The following is a 17,846-nucleotide window of genomic DNA, read 5'->3' on the forward strand; positions in this document are numbered from 1 at the left end:
TACTATTCCATAGCTTAATGTATAAAACTACGTTTCACATTAAGCAAAAGTATATGGCATATTTTTATATGTCTCAATTTCTCTCTATTAGCTTGATGAAATGCAGATATTTCTCGCAAGAAAATATTCAAACATTCTTTTTTCTGTTGCGAATTGCTACTCATCGCCATTAGTTCTTTGTATGTTGAGAATTGGTCTCGTTTTTTGAATATTTAAAATTTTGAAATTGTATTTTAGTAATTATGTTTATTAATGTGCACAAAACCATCTTACGATTTTTACAGTTTGATTAAAAAATCTTCGTATCAAGAAAATTAATACATTTTTCGTCTTTTGGAATGGAGAATTCTCTCTATTGAAAACTGATTATCTCTATCAATTCATTTGATTTTCAGGTCTTCAGTGGATTTCAATGCACATGAAAATATACTTAAATACTCCTTTTCGTGGAAATCGATTCTCTTCTAGGAATTTTCCAAGAAACCATTTATTATTTTCTTTCGTCACCGGAGACGATCATTTGAACTTACCAATACCAATAAATAAACAGTTGAGAATTTTTCATAAAGCTATTTACGTCGATATTTATTTACACTTTGAATTCAGGTGCATGTAATGCACATTCATTGACTTTTTACTGAAGAATTGAAACCATTGAGTAAGAACGAGGAAAAAATTAATTTAATTAATTTAACTCACGCCAAGTAATATTACCCAAATGATTACACATAAAACAGAGATAGGTTCTGACAACTGCCAGACTGTGTATTCAATCGGACTGTTTTCGTAGTTTTTGTTCGTTTTTCATTGTAATAGGAATGCATATTTACTTCATTTTTGAGAGGAATAGACACCGTATATAATTATTGGTGATGCGTTTTGCCAAAATGACGCCTACACACAAAGGATCAGAACACCAAAAAAATCGTACCAAAGGTGTTCTTTACAGTGAAGACCTTTTTTTATCTCATCAATTTTCGAAATGAGGGGAAATTCTTTCAATTTGCTAGGGATGTGCGCCACAAAAAAATGATCTCCGAAAAAACGAAAAAAATGGTTTTCGGTACAGTAAATATTCAATACGAAAAAGTATTTTCACATGCGTACATTTTAGTATAGTCATCCACATACAAATGTGATGATTGCCCACCGAAAAATGTGAACGGACCTATGTTCGTGTTAGTAAAGGTAGACATGGTAGGGAAGAAGCATGAAACACAAGGTATGCAGAAGAAGAGACAATTATGACTGCGAACATTTAAGACAAAAGTGTATTTTACCATTATCACAATTCCAAACCTAATTATGCGCATGTAAAATATGCACTATATAATAAATTGAAACATCAAGTATATTCCATTTGTATTTTATTCAAATCAAATACCCGTCAATTCTATATTTATCTTAATCCTCTAATAAAAAAATTTTCGACGTGAGAGCTATTTCTCTATGATTATTCTATTGCACACATTTCATCATTCCTCATGTTTTTTTTCTTTATTAAAAATATCATGCGGATTTTGATCAATTTATATTTTAAAATTATTGTAAAAAAAGTTTTTTCTGCTGAAGGTTCGAAAATAAAAGCTTTCAATGCTTCGAATTCGCATATTATTTCTCTGTGTGTACAAATGTTAATATTTTTTGTGATTTTTCTTCATTTATTATTGGCTTCGCATGTCAGATTGTTTTGTAGCTGTTGGTGTTACTGGTTTGTGAATGGTAAAATTCACGTCGTTGCGTATTATAAAAAGAAGTCGTCCAGAGTGAGATCACGATGAAAATAAAGACTTAGGTATATAAATTCAACGTTTAAAGAAAAGTAAAAAAAGCATCAACTTAAAATGATAATAATCCGATGAAAAAAGACGAAATACGGCGAAAAGACCAACCAACCAAAGAAAATTATGCGAGAGTGAAAGGCATCATAGAATTGCATGATAACACAGAGAAAGAGCACAAGCACGCTTTTCCACACAGAACACACACACTTACACACACACATTGATATTTATTATAAAATATTCGTATCTACATTTCGTGACACTGACACACACGCGAATGACTACTGCGCATATAAATGGAACACATAATATCGAAAATTTAATTTGCATAAACAAGTGCTTTTGATGCAAATGATGATGACTTTTATGTGCACGTTTTGGCTTTCCCCTCTCACTTTCTCTGTGTACACTTTTTCATTCGCACTTTGCCTTCTCTCACATCGGTGTGTCACATAATCAAAAGTAAATGTGGTGACAAAAATATCATGCATCAGCGGTTGATAGAACGAAATAGAGATGGAGGATGGGTGGGGAGCGACGAGAAAACATCGCGACAAGGGCATTCGTTGCCCAATTTTCACATAATTTGGAAAAACCCATTGAGTCTTTAGCTGCTCATCATATATCCCAACCTACATAAAACGTTGGATATTCCCACCATGTATGTGGTTGGTGTTGCAGCAGATGCTGATGCTACTTCGGTGTATGACAATTGATGCCAAAAATGAAAATTCAACTACGATGTTAAATTTCATTTTACTGTTTATACAATACACGAAATCTTCCATGTACATGGATGGTGCGTGCAATTGACATTTTTGATTGAAAATTAGTCAAATTCGCATCTAATTCGATTGAGTGAATTTTTGCCAACCATACATCGGAAAAATGTTTCAACACAATCAGAGGTTATCGCTAAGCTTTTTCAATGGTAATTTTACGTAAAACAAAACCGAATTTATTATGAATGCACATCGCTTTCAACGCATTATCGTCACCACCAAAATTCATTGAACCACTTACACATTTTATGAGAGAACATATTTAACGCTTTCAATACAATCTGTAACTTTGAATGGCATTTGGGGAATTTGCATATTGCGTTATTCGTACAAACCAACATGTGAATATTTTTATATAATACAAAGAAATTAACGACATTACAAAGAAATAGTATATGAGATAGAAAAAAGTGTGCAACTGAAAATGCATAAAATGAAAACAGAAAGAAAGCGAGGATGAAAATATGTGCAGTGCACATTCGAGTGCCGATAAACTTGCCTCGAAACAACGGTAAAGGGAACTAATTCACAATTATTTCTATAAAATTATCTATGTCTTCTTTTTATCGCTCAATTCCGGTGTTTCTCTTTTATCCTTTCTAAAGTCTGAACAGCAGCCAAGCGCAATTTATTTCACTGGAATTCTTTCATGTGCGAATATGTGCTTGGCGTCTAGGTTTGCATCATCAAATACATATGCGTTTATATGTTATATGTGATGGTGGTCGGTTGTTGTCAGTGACAGAACGTAAGTGCTGTCGATGCAATTCCGTGTACACAGTGTGCTCTTGATTGTACGTTGGACATTTTTATCACGCCTTGAAGTACATGTACATTGTGTACAGAATGAATGGCATAATCGTTTATGCGAATGCAAGAGAACAGACACATCGAAACCCATTCACTATATATAATAACATTAACGACAGAAACCACAGACATAAATAGATTAAAATGTTTGGTGAAAGTTTTGAAAATATGAAAAGTTTTTCGGTATTCATATTTCGCGTATTATTTGTAAGTTATGTTTCAACGTAGGTAGAGAAATAGAGGGAAACGTAAAGTTGATTGAGAGAAACCAAGAGACGCAGGAGTAAAAAGAAACGACATAGAATTTGATTGAAAAACCTCTGAAAACAATGCATGTTAACAGCATGGCGGAACACTGAATGTCATTCTGGAAAATGGCATTTTATTACCTTAGTTTCAAGTTTTATAGATGCAATGATGCAATTCTCTTTCTTCCTTTTTCACAATTCTTAAACGAAATTGTCTATATATTGTCTGTATATATAACATATTGTATGATTATTACTAATAGAAAATAAAAGCGGCAACGCCGTAGGGGTTCGCATATATAGCGTCGAGTGTCTATTGTGATGCAAAGATCACATAGGTGAATGACAAAAGCTGTGCCAAGGCGGAAACGAATAAAAATCCAAAAGGTGAAAATATGATATTTATTATCATGCGATTGGAATCTAGCAATACGACAGCACATTGTACAGCATGGAAAATGTACTTCAGGGGATCTCACTTATATGTTCGATACATTTGTCGAAACTGTACTAAACACTAGTTAGCATAAGTTGTATCACAATGGTAGTCTTTGATTACATCACATATTTAACTTGAATGTACATTGTTTTTTTTTTGTTTGTTCTTTCTTTCGGATTTTAACCGATTTGCAAAGTTTCCTGTTCCGAATCAAACAAACAAATAAACATAGATGTATTATTGCCATTGAAATCATGTGCCACGACGATGCCAAGCGTATCATTTCTAAAATGCACTTCGTCGTCGGTTTCTTTTTTTTTCTACACGCGCCTAAGTATCATTTCTTTATGGGCAATTTGCAGTCAAAAATATCACAGCATGAATGCTCTTTCGCAATTCGCCACCCATGAACGCTGTATTCCAGTTCAATTGCTGCTGCTTTTTCACTTCCTTGCAGTGAATGACTTTTCTTTCCTGCATTGTTTTTGCCAGTTGTTAAATGTGTTTGTTTGCATCTGCTTGCGTTCCATTTCTTTTATAACACTCTATTTCGTGTTCGTTCTTTTGCAATTCTCTTCTTGTCTCTCCAGCGTGCAACACATTTCCTTCGCTGAACGAATTGCAGAACTATGTGACTCCACTTGTTCATCATCTTCTTATTCTTTTTCTCATCTGTATTTTAAATCTTTCCATTTTTATTATATTTTTTCCGCAGCTTCTACTTAAACTTTTTTCCGTTTTTTTTGTTCGTTTTTCTTCTTTGGACTCTTTTGTTCGGCACCGAAACGAACTTCACACAGATAAAAATTATGGTGTTAGTTACAATAAGTTTGTGTAAGGCTGTTTGTTGTGCACCAAAGTATTAAACTTTCATTTCCAAACAGTAGCAAAGATGACTATTTATTATAGTCGAATTGTTAAAATATTTCGATCTAAAATGCACTGACTTGAACTGGTACTGAAAATATAGCGAGACACAGAGTATATTGTAATGTCTATTTTTGTGCTCGTTCACACACACATACACTCCCTTTTTTGTTCTCTTCATTTTTAATACCGACAGTTATTTTATGCAGAAAGTATATACAGAGAATAGTTTTTCAGTGAGTGAACTCGCTCAAATGACGGAGTTTTACGAATTCAATCATGAAATTAAATAAAAAATACCATTTAATTAAAAAAGATGTAAGCAAAGCACATCCATGAATCGAATAGTTCAGCACTTGATGTTATCATTTTTCGTTAACCAAATATTTTTTCCCTGAAAAAGTTCCTTTGTTTTTTGTTTTTTTTTTTTTAAATAAAAACAAAGCAAAAAAAAACATTTTGAAATTTTACGGAAGTAAGAAGTTTCGGCAGTAAATATACATGAACATGTAACAGATTCTGTCAAATACATAAAGTAAAAAAGATAATTTCAGAAGTAATATTAATCATAAAATAATTAGCTAGTTATTTTAAAAGCTATTAATAATAATAATGATAATTTATTCACCGCCAAAACTGGCTGAATCGTTTTCGAGTGTGTACAATTATTTATAGATGTATGGTGGAAAAAAAGGTATGAATCGATTATGTATAGTGCATCTGATCACCGTTAAAAACTACATCTTTTGTATGATTAGAATATAATTTTCAAATTTGAATCGGATAACAATAAATAGCTAGTAATAGTTAAAACATTCAAATTGTAAATCGAATACAATGAGTCAAAAATATACTTCATATAAAAAAAACAGTATTATGATTTGATACCAATGACAAGCTAGAAAAGTTTGCATCACTTAAATCTTTAGACTTTGTTTGACATTTTGCACATTTGATTGAGTGGTACAGATGGATTGATTCTCAATGATGTGTCATGAATTATGAAATACTCCACACTTCTCAAATTTCGTTCATTTTGATTGCGAGCGATTTCAGACTTTTGTGATGGGCAGAGAACGTTATTGTGCAGCAAGTCGATTATAAATAAAATAGTTACATTCATATGGCGCCTTTGAAGTGACTGCATATTGAGTTTGTCCAAACGAGTGGTGTATGATGAAATTTTGAAGTCATTTGAAATGTTTGGATATTCTTTGAGTGCAAACATTGTAAATTGACGCAAGCACGATTCAATTTTGTTTTTGTGTTAATTAATAACAGAAATGTTATTCAAACACAACATTTTCATCAAAATTTCTGAGTTGGGAAATTGGCTTTTGGATATAAAAACAATTTTTGAACATGAATACAAAAATCTGCAAAAAAAAGAGGTATATAAAAGATAAGTAAAAAATTATATCCGCATACCTTAGTTTTACATCTAAAAAAATACAAACCGTGTCAATTTAAAGTAATTTTGAAGCAAAAAATCGTGACCCATAGCAAAACTTCGATCATATTTGACAATTTTTGTATGATTTGTCACCCACTATAGTATAGTCCTTTCTAGGGTAAATTGGAGCACTGAATCCGATAGCGATTACGCAATGTCAATATTTCCTCGCTTTTTGAAAGAAATGGGCAAAAATGGAGAAAAAATTGCAATTTTTAGATTTTATTGTATTTTCAATGCCAGATTCGGCGCAAAAAATGACTCTAGAAATGATGATATTGCATACGATTCCAAAAATATCTCCTTTGTACACTTTTTTTTAGTTTGAAAGTCGAAAAAATGACCAAAAAATGGTATTTTTGATACGAGTGGGGTCAGCGTATTCCTGAACGGTTGCAGACAAGACAGTGAGATTTGAAATACAGCTATAGCTATATAGTTCGTGAGTTTTAAAATAGATGGCATATTGGTGGTCAACGAAAATTTGCATTGAAAGTATACAATGCGCGCCAGAATCAGAGCATACACTCAAATTCAGTTTGTGAGCAAGAAAATAATATTTTGTTTCAGAGCAACCTATACATGTTGTAAATGGACATATCTCTGTATGCCTAGCTTAAACTAATCAATGTTAGTCTTCTTATTTCATTCTTTAAATAGAAGAAGAAAAAAAGTTCTTGTAAAGAGAAAGTTTAGCTAAATAGCAAAAATTTCCATTGCGTTGTTTCTTTTCCTCGACTATAAATGCGCTTTACGAATTGATAATAGTCAATTGGGATCAGAGGAGATGAAGCAAAAGGACAAACGGATTTAGATCATCTGGTTATTTTATTACATTGCAGTGAACATCTGGCATTTGGAATGGATTTCGGTTAAAAAATTAAGCCGATCGTCTATTGAAACCAAATAAATAGAAATGTCTATGCGACACGAAAACGTTAAATGAATTGAAGATGACCAAACTGAAACAAAACATTCGACACTATGTCTCAAAAAAGATGTTCGTATCTATGAATTTAAAAAAACTCTATGTCAATTTGGTCAATATATATGCTTGCTAGAAGTGGCTTCGAAAAGCATTATTATTTTTATCATTTTGATGAGTCTACAATTTCATGCTATTTAATATTTTCGATCAAATTATGTCGAAATATAATTAAAACAGCTTAGTTATAATATCCTTAAACTCATTGGCCAATTCTCTCTCTCTCTCTCTCTCTCTCTCTCTCTACATCGATTGGGGACTTATTTTTCATTATGTTATGTAGAAAAACTTTAAATCCATTAAAAAGTTCAACGAGAATTCTAATATTGGAAAGTTGGAGTTAAAATGCTTTGACTACCGCTTTTGGCCATTAATTTGATTGCATTGTTGAAGTCAAATCAGCAGAAAAAAGGTCAATAGATTTTTCTTGATTGTGTATGTGTGTGGCATTAATCTAAAAGCATTTTTCGCACATACAGCCAAAAGTTATTTACTTGGTCAGTGTGGATTGTGCTGCACTTTTTATAATCGATTTACGTTCCAGGCAAAAACACACTGTACACTGCAATGGTTTACTACGTTTGACACATTACAGTGAATTTGGATGCCGATTTTGGCTGGGTATTTGGCGTGATTGTGTGTGTGTTTGTGTTGTGTAACAAATAGACTGGATAGACTTGGGGCGTCGATCTAATCACTGGATCATTTTAAATTAAGTATGTCGAAATCTCATTAAAACCCATTGTAATACATTAAATTAAGAAAGGAATAACAAAATCAAACAGTCTATGGTTGTTCAACCAAATATATATTTAATGTGTCATGTATCAAAACGTCTGACTTAAAGTTTACTAGCCGAACAGTAGATCGACAATCGTTTGGCTTTTTTTCTTTTTGGCACAATAACGATGCTGACCAAAAGAGAATAAATATCACGCCAGTAATACGTCCTCAAGATAAGAATTGAAGGGGGTGTTTAACTGAAGAAAAAAAATCGAAAAGAAAGTTTAAGTGAAGAAAAACTCTAGCAAATCGAATTTTTTTTTTTAAATTTGATGGAGGTCCTAGTCCAACATCCACGGTGCAAATTACTTTTTTTCGGTGTACGGCAGATTTTCGTGAAATTATCATCTTCAAACTACTATGTACTATCCGAGTAATATCACTTGTTTCATTGTAATTGAGTGGATCGCGGTAGTTGGATCAAAACAAAGAATTTAACAATAAAATCTAGCGTGTTGGTTTTGAATTTTGTATAATCTTATTGGTTTTGAATATTGTGTCATAACTTATGTCTAGGGGCAAATGACCACTTATAAGTTCGACGAAACCTATAGAATTGTACGAAAAACTTACAAAAACTTAGACGAACTTATGAAATCGCGCGCTACTCATGAGAAGTTATACGACTAACGCTTTGTCCAGATACATTAACACACTGCTGAAAGTTCGATATGCGTCAAAATGCCGAAACAGTCGCACATGTACTAGTCAAATGACACAACGCTGGTCAACTTTTTTAATTACATCTCACGCTGCAAATAATTTGTACAAAAGAGTAGAACGTATTTTAAAATAAAAATTACCTAGTAAACTGGATATCATCCTTAAAAGATCTGATTTTAATATTGAAACATCGCTCTCAAAACTCATGGACTCACAAGCAATAATTGAGATACATTAGTGATTATTCACTATCAAAACCGACTCTTTCAAAAATGACGTCTAATTTGACGAATTTACATTTCTTGGTATTTTTTCACCGAAAACTGTCTCGACTTATTTATACAAATTATTTTCTATCTGATTCGACATGACTAACATTTATTACCATTTCCAACATTCTGCGATTTTCAATTGACGTTGAAAAACTTACTACTAATCTATAGGAACTTACGTAAAACTTAGACGAACTTACAAAAATGAATGTTGAACTCAAGAGGACTTACGCGAACTTGTGAAACTTACAGATACTTAAGAACTTACAACGAGTCATTTTCCCCTAGACTTATGTCTATAAGTTATGGCAAACAAAACTTTTGCATTCAAATTTATAAATAGCGAAACAACAAATACAAAGCTCTCATACAATAATGATATAATGAAGTGTGAGCGAATGTTGTTTCTTTGGATGTTGTTTTCGATGTTGAATGCTCGCATTCGACAGATGGCAATATGCATACATCGTGTGAATGTGTGTGTACGCGCCAAGGGGCATACGACTGACTAGTGAAAATTTTATACAAACTGTGATTCACTTCATAAACAACGCACACAGAATGTATGGCCGTAGCGCGAGTCAAGAGTCAATCATTAATATCAATTTCACATGCGATTGGGCGGTTTCCATGAAGCATTTTAATAAATACAGAAATTGTGACAAATTCATTTTCTGTTCGATGTTTGATTCACAGTTTTTTTAGTTGATTCATATAATTTGGCATATTTCTCAGATGCCCGGGCAAAGATTTGAAGGAATCTTTATTTTCATAGCGTAATACAGCTAATATTTCATGATTTTCGATTACATATTCTTCAATTTCAGTGACAAGTTTCAAAAAGAGAAAACTATTGCTAACTGTTTGAACAATTTTTGGTATTTCAACACTTGAATATATTTTCTTGTACCTTTAAAAATCACATTTTTATTAAAAAAAACAAATATTTAATAACTCTCGCGATCGTGTCATTTTAAAATGAATGCAAATCAGTAAAAAAAACGTCCTCTCAGTAAAATACGTCTCTCATTATAAATCATCATTTCATATGATGCTGCTGGTGCAAAGACGGCACAAAATTGAATACATAAAGAGAATGTGAATCGACTGCTATTTAATATTGGCGGTGTGACAATTTTACAATTTGGTGGACCTCGAATACAACCGAAATCCAAGGAAAAAGTGCACAAATTTATCCACGTAAATGTAAAAAGCTCATTGGTATGTATGCAAACATAAAATATATCAATTATAAATTATATTAAATGTGTTAAAAGCATGACGTGTGAAAATATGACAGTGAATCAACGAACGAGTACATAATGTTAAACATACATCACAAAACATTTGAAAATGTTATAAAGAAGAAAACGACGAGAAAAACCAGAAATCGAGTTCATTATCATGAATGAGCGTGCATGTGTTTTATATTTACATTTTGTGTGATGCGGAACGAACAAAATGTAATTCTCATTCGCTCACTCACTCAGTTATTCTCTGTTCCTGCTCTTTTTCTGCCACTTTTGCAATTATTTCCTTTTATTTTTTATATTTTATTCTCTTGTGTTGAAGAAGCAATTTGCCCCCGTTGAATGAAGCAGATTCCGGTTGTGCCATTTTTCGACCAAATACCATGAATTGTGATTTTACGACCATATCGAAAGATGTACACATTTCATTCATACAATCCATTATCATATCTCAAGATATCACATTTTCTCGCTGCTGCTCCAATGGAGCAGTGCTCCATATGTATTTCCATTTCTCTTCTTTATCCCGAACCAAAAATTGTTTTGTTGTTGTTAAAGCTACATTAACCGTTTCCGTTTCGCTGCCAGCGTACACATCGTGTTAATCAACTAATACATTATATCATTTCGTTTGGTGGGATGGAGAGATTTGAAGCAGAGCAAAAATCATAATTTCACAAACTGTCACTACCGTCAACCGGATTCATTGCTAATGCGAGGCCAGGCGAAATTCAAAACCGCAACCAAACACACAAACGCATACCTAATAATTCGAATAATATAGTAAACCCAGACACCCACACACTCACACACACACACGCACGCATTCACTGCTATATGTCTACGTCATGTACTTTGGCCCCATTAAAATATGCTGAATGGCTTTGTGATTTCTACACAGATCCGTTTTCAGATACAGAAGCCATGCCTGCATATTTAATGCTGCCTTATAGCACCATGCGCTATGATATCTATAAACGCGTGTGCAGACCACTTACAATACATAGAACAATTACAATAACTTGGCAATATCGGCATTAAATGTACATTGTATATAAATCGCAACTTCTGCGTGCACCCAGCAGTGTATATTTTAAATGGGAGATCGTGCACGTAGAACTTACGATGTATATACAATGGCATGGTTTATGTATCGAAAAGGAAATCTTCGGGTGTTAGGCATAATAAGCATGTAGAGCAAATCAAGAGACACCATTCAATTGTTGGTTGTCAGTTGTGACAACGAAAGATATATTTGGTTGTGGTTTTAAACAAATGGATTTTTATTTTTGCTTTGTTCTTTTTTATTTTCGTCTCAATATCTTTCTTTTTCTTTTCTTTCTCATTTAACAATCCGGAACTTCATCTTGTGTTCGACTTAAAGAACACAAATCTGTGCAAAAATGTTACGGTTCCGGAAAATCTACACACAAGCACGCGCTTGTAAATAACGGTGAATAATATTCATAAAATGCTTCAAATTGCTGTGAATATTTTGGTACTTTGCATTTAATTTTGAAACGAGAGGCGAAAAATGACGCTCGATATTTGATTCGAGCCGTACATTAACAAAATAACCAATTTGCACGATTTCTATTTGCAAGCAATTCAAGGAAATTAAATTGAAAACGAACAACACTTTTGCTTTTCTTCCAATTGAAGTATTCTTTCTCTCTCTCTCTCCTTCACTATGGAATGGTTCACAAGGCGTTTCCATTAATTTGGCAATATTTTGTTATGGTTTAAGTCGTTTTTATTTGACTTCAACAACTACAATAAATTCGATTGTTTTTGCACGTTTAAAATTACAATCTCTCTGAGTTTCAAGCTATAGGGTCTTCTGTACAAATATTATGGTTCAAATGTATGCTTCACAAAAATGTTGTAGTCGATTGAAAACCGCACATTTTTACAGTCGATTGCTCTGCTGAAAATGTGCAAACATAAGTAAGAATTTGAACAAATGCGTACACCGTACACTTTCAAATTGCGAAGCCAACAAGTTTTAATGTACACATCGCAAGTCAACGTTATTTTTTTTCTAGGGGTTAGACACCGAATATTGAAGAATCATTGGAGTCGTCGGGAATTGTTTATCGTCGGGAAAATGGAGAAAAGAGATTCATTAGCAACAGCCATTCAAGCACTATTTACTAGCAAAGAAATCGTGATGAAAGCAATTTCAAATCGTACAAAATTTATAAGTTTTGAATGGTTGTTGTTAATAAATCTTTGTTCTTGACACCATCAATTTTGAACGAATAGACATTTATCATTGCATCTGTATTGAGCTATTTTTTTGCATCGCGTTTTATTATTTTTGAATAAAATATAATAATTTCGAATGTAATACACCTATAAACCGTTTTTGGCCTTCAATTCAAAAAATATACATCCATGGTTGGTAGACACAAGGACTTGTGGAGTCCTCTTCTTGAACCCCTAGATTTTATTCGTCATTTTAGCATTTTATTCCATTTTGTTTGGTCGCTACAATATATTTGTGTGAGTAAGTGTCTATGTTATTCTAGCGTGCTTGGCATCGTTTCGTTTACAAATCGCATTTGTTATGGTATTTTTGTTTTCGCTTTAAAATGCTTTCTCCGGGCTGAATGCTACACACACACACATTAGTTGTCAACTGCACACAATTTGTGTCAGCCTGAAAGCGAAAACTGATTACAGTTGATAGAATTTGTGTGTATTTTTTATTGTAGATGACATTGATTCTTATTCTAATGCATTTTACCATCATGACGATTGAGTAACAAATGTTTCTGCTCTATTTTTCTGATTTCGTTTGCATTTTGAATGGTTTTAAATTCTTTGTAAAATAATTCCACGTCGTTTATGCACTTAATGAAAGAGAAATCCATTGTCGTTCTTATGATGTGTAAAAGCGTTCAACTGTTTTTATCCTGAGCTTTTCACATGAATTTATTTGTGTGTATGTTTGTGCGCAATGTATAGCTTCCATTTATGTGTCGCGTGCAACACACATTTGCCAAGAAAACAATAAATTACGAAAAAACAGATGACCATAAAACCGAACAAATGTTATAATTTGTAAGATCTTTTTTCGTTAAGCCCCTCTCCGCTGTTGTTGTTGCCGCTGTTATTGTTGCACATTCCCCATATTTCCTTTTTAGCTTTGATTTTACCAGTTTGGCAGAGAGTTGGACGGGTCGGTTCCTGTTCGTGCCGTTTTCCAAAACGGATATAAAATGAGCATTAAACTTAAACGCATTATGGATTGGATTTCAAGTACATTTCCTCGGTGTGGTATTGAAATGAATACCACCGTTAAATAGCATCTGACTTTTGACACGGAAAATGGACAACAGCAACAGTCAATCGTAGATCCAACGAAAAAAAAATCGAAAACAGAAAGAGCAAATACCCTGAAACACACAAAGTTGATAAAGGGAAAGGAAAGAAGACATGACACACGGAGAAAGCTAGCTGTCTGCCTTAGTTACACGCACACATGCAGCAAAAACTATACGCGTAGAGCTTATTCGCTTTTCGATTTTTCGTTGTGGATTTGAAACGGTCTTACTATATCTATGTCTCACTTAAGCATATTTACTTTCGTTACATTGTGGAACTGTCAGCAACCAATTTATGGGGAGAGTGGGAGAAAAGTTGACAGAATGCGAACGGACAAAACGAATTAGAAGATCGAAAATCAGATCAACTCACATTTATATGGACATCTCCAATTATTATCTGCATGTATTTGTCTTAATGTATATAACTAACGGTTCATATACTAAAACTGTTTTTCCACAATGTTCCATTTGACTTGGAATTACATTTATTTGAATGAAGATTTAGTAAAACAACCCTGGATTTTGTTATTTTTATTGTTGTCGCCTTAGCAAAAAAAAAACGTAAATCTTAATTCAAAATCGAGTATACTAAATAAGTATGAGTATGAGAACAATACTTCATTGTTACATTTTTAAATATAGACATTTTCAGTGGTTTGGAATCTGCCAAAAATACCTGAAAGCACAGCAATAAAATCCCTACTACCGTGCTAGATGTTGTCGACACGAGTGGACGGATTTTTAAATTTATTTGAACGACGCCATGTTACTATACTTGTCCATTACAACGTACATGTAACCAAAGAAACATACAGTCCATGTCCACGCTATTGGACATAAACGATTTGAACCGTCAATGTGAACTAGATCAAGTATAGAACTTTACATAGGATCATATACGATGAATATGGATTACACAGTCTGTTTCAAAATACCGTCACCAATGTCGACACCATTTGACATCAAAATTTTGACAGTAAAAAAATGTGTTATTGTTGTTGTCGTTTCATTGCTGTGCCTGAAAGTAATTGAAATCCGAATCTAATTTTGAATTTCAATAGTTTTAAAATGTGTTTTCTTTATTTATCGGTCCATCAAAAATCAAAAGATTTCAAAAGTATAGACGGCCAAATCCATTTTTTTTTTTTTGCTTTTTAGACCGGTGGCGTATGTGTGGGGGGAAAATACGGAAACTCCCTCTCTCCCTGCACCTATATTTCTGGGTCGTTCTATTATTTATCATAGGGTTCTTTCACTTTTACAATGGTTTTTCATCGTTTCAATGGTGAATGCGTTCCCTGTATTCAGCATTCAATCAGCCATAGCTTTGATTGAGATACGGTCTCTTCAATTCATGCATGTCGATGCATGTAAAACTACGTAACCATAATTTGCTACCATACTTTTGTGTTCAGAGTTTCGTTGAAAATCCAAAATGTGAATTCGATTATCGATGATTTCGCTTTACGATTTTCATTTCAGATTCGTGTACAATCAATTTTGGTTCGTTGGACTTAGAAAACACTTTTTTGGCTATAGTTTCGTCAATTATGCGTGTATGTATGTATGGTTCATTAGATTCGTTCATCAATTCGGTTTTCTGCCTCAGGTGCGGTCATGTCAATTGAAGCTTAATAATACACTGACCACGTTAACTTTCTTTCTTTGCTTGCAAATGAAAGATATTGTACTGATAAAAAGCCCGGCCAATTTGTGAGCGTTTGTCGACGTCCAATGTGAAATTGTATGGTAAGGAATTTATTCAACAGTTTTTTTTTATTCGTCAGTTTTAGACCTTGGATGTTCTTATTGTAGCATTCATTTAAGGAGAATACTGTATCTGAACCACACTTTAACTATTCGGAGAATTTTTTATACTTAAAACCAAGTTAAGATTGCAATGCCTCCTCACTTCATTGTAAATATACATATCTGAAAAAGATATGATCGGTGCAAAATCAATTTCACTTCCGACATTCATAAATAATTAATTAAAATGCAGAGTATGGTTTAGTTGTGAGGAAAATTTTCTTATGCCAGTCAAACCTTGTTCAATGTTATTTATGAAAAACGGTTTGTTATTTTTTCTCATCGCTTACATCTTTACATCCTCTCTCCGCTTACATCTTTACATCTTATTAGTAAAATGAATTACATTAGCAAAATATATGTATATTAAAAGGCTATTTGACCTTTTTGACCGAAAATATTCCCAGAATTCAATTCGAAAGAGATGAATACGTATGACGCAGTTTATCATTATTAAAATGCGTCAATTTTATTAGACATCAACATTGAGATGATTTTGGAATTCATTGAATAAATTAATACTCGTTTAATATTCCAGAACCGATGATGGAAATTGCGCGAGCGTAAACAGAGAGAACACACACACAGAGAGAGAGAGAGAGTGAGAGAGAATACAACAAGAAAATTTATTCACAAACAATTATCAATAAAAGACTCTGGAATTTTTGTTTGATGTCCAGACATTATATTGAGACATTTTCAGGCAGCCCACTCAGTTCAGGCAGCCCAATAGAAGTGATTATTATGATTCTGCTTCCTGAGCTGAATCAGTCGGAATCAGTTGTCTGAAAATATTCCAATAAAATGTCTGTTGATGTTAAACATTACATGCTATATAGTTATTTTAAACCAACTTACTTTCAACCCTATGCATCTTTCTCTGTCGCATATTTTGAATAATTTCGCGAACAACCAATAAAATTTAAAAAAAATGTTTAAATTTTGGCCTTACAACGAACCTTGTACTGAGCCTAAGCTCAATCAGCTTAAAATATTTGTTATAATGGTATCCAACACTACTAGTCATTTATTCCTAGCGAACCATGGGGTTGTTCAATTCATAGTATTCAAGTTACCTACCATTTATTTAACAATTAATTCACCCCCGAATATAATTATTAATTAACTTCGAGTGAAATGCAATATCAAACAAATAGTTAAAGTGAGCTCAAATGCCGATGAAAACAAAAGAGCATTTATTGTTGTAATTACAACAACAACTCCATAAACGATGGAAATTTCATTGAATTCTTTGGTATTTTGTTCATTACTCGTATATTAAATTTGATTTGATCGTGCAGTGGTTTTTTTTCTGTTTGTCACATTGTTGTTGTCGTCATCGTCACCATTCTGTATGTTATCAATTGAGTGTGATTCAAGTTTAGCTCATCTTCTAGTACTATAAATCACTTAAAAGTGACAAAGTGTCAGTATTGATACAGCTATTGTACAAGCACACCGCATCGCTTTCGGATCAGACGGTAATCAATTTTTGCTCGCTATCTCACTTACACAATCGTTCTTCCAGTTTCATTGTAATACGTGTTATCGAATTCTGCCAGAAAGCTGAGCGAAAATGAAAATATTGAATTCATGTGTTGGTGCCAATGCTGTTTTGGAGAGAATCTTCAAAGAAGTTTTTATTTTATGTGTGAATGTCATCTTCTCTTGGCTGAACTGACACATATGCGATCCTTTCAATTTAATGAAATCATTTAAGCTTGTTTATGTAAGATCCAATATTGCCAGACACAAAGGAACTTCAAACACGTGTCATTTGTCATATTCACACATATTTCGTTTTTTTTTTGTCTGTGGAATGTGCGTTTGTATCCATCCCTCTGATTTTCTATGTGACAATCAAAGAATATTTACACATTTTTTTTCTTCTCTGAATGCAATGGACGGTGGACAGACATGTCTATATAAAATTGAAGCTTAAACTATGCAAGAATGAATCGAGAATAGTAGTGAAAATCGATGACATTTGTGTCTGTGTGCGTGAGTCAAATTTATGGAATGAAAATACTCGGTGGAACTATCCTTCATCAAACACTTCTATATGATTTAATGTAATTTCGTTGTCTTCGATGTATACGTAGATATCGGGTGTTGTATTGCTTGGTCATGATCAACGATAAACTTTTTGGAAAATGACAAGAAACTTACTGAGCTACGTAAGTTACTCTGACTTCATTATTCTTGGTGTGCATGTCGCAACAAATTTTAAGTAAAGTGGAAATATGTCGGCATAAAAAATCTTTAAAATACCAGACAGGAGCTTCACATTCAATAAATCCATAACAACAACGTGATGAAATATAATAACTTCCATTTATATCATGAGCTAGATGTCACAGCATTAAAGC

The sequence above is a fragment of the Contarinia nasturtii genome, unplaced genomic scaffold (genome assembly GCF_009176525.2).
Source record: "Contarinia nasturtii isolate CC-2019 unplaced genomic scaffold, AAFC_CNas_1.1 Cnas_scaffold_1240, whole genome shotgun sequence".
Taxonomy (NCBI): domain Eukaryota; kingdom Metazoa; phylum Arthropoda; class Insecta; order Diptera; family Cecidomyiidae; genus Contarinia; species Contarinia nasturtii.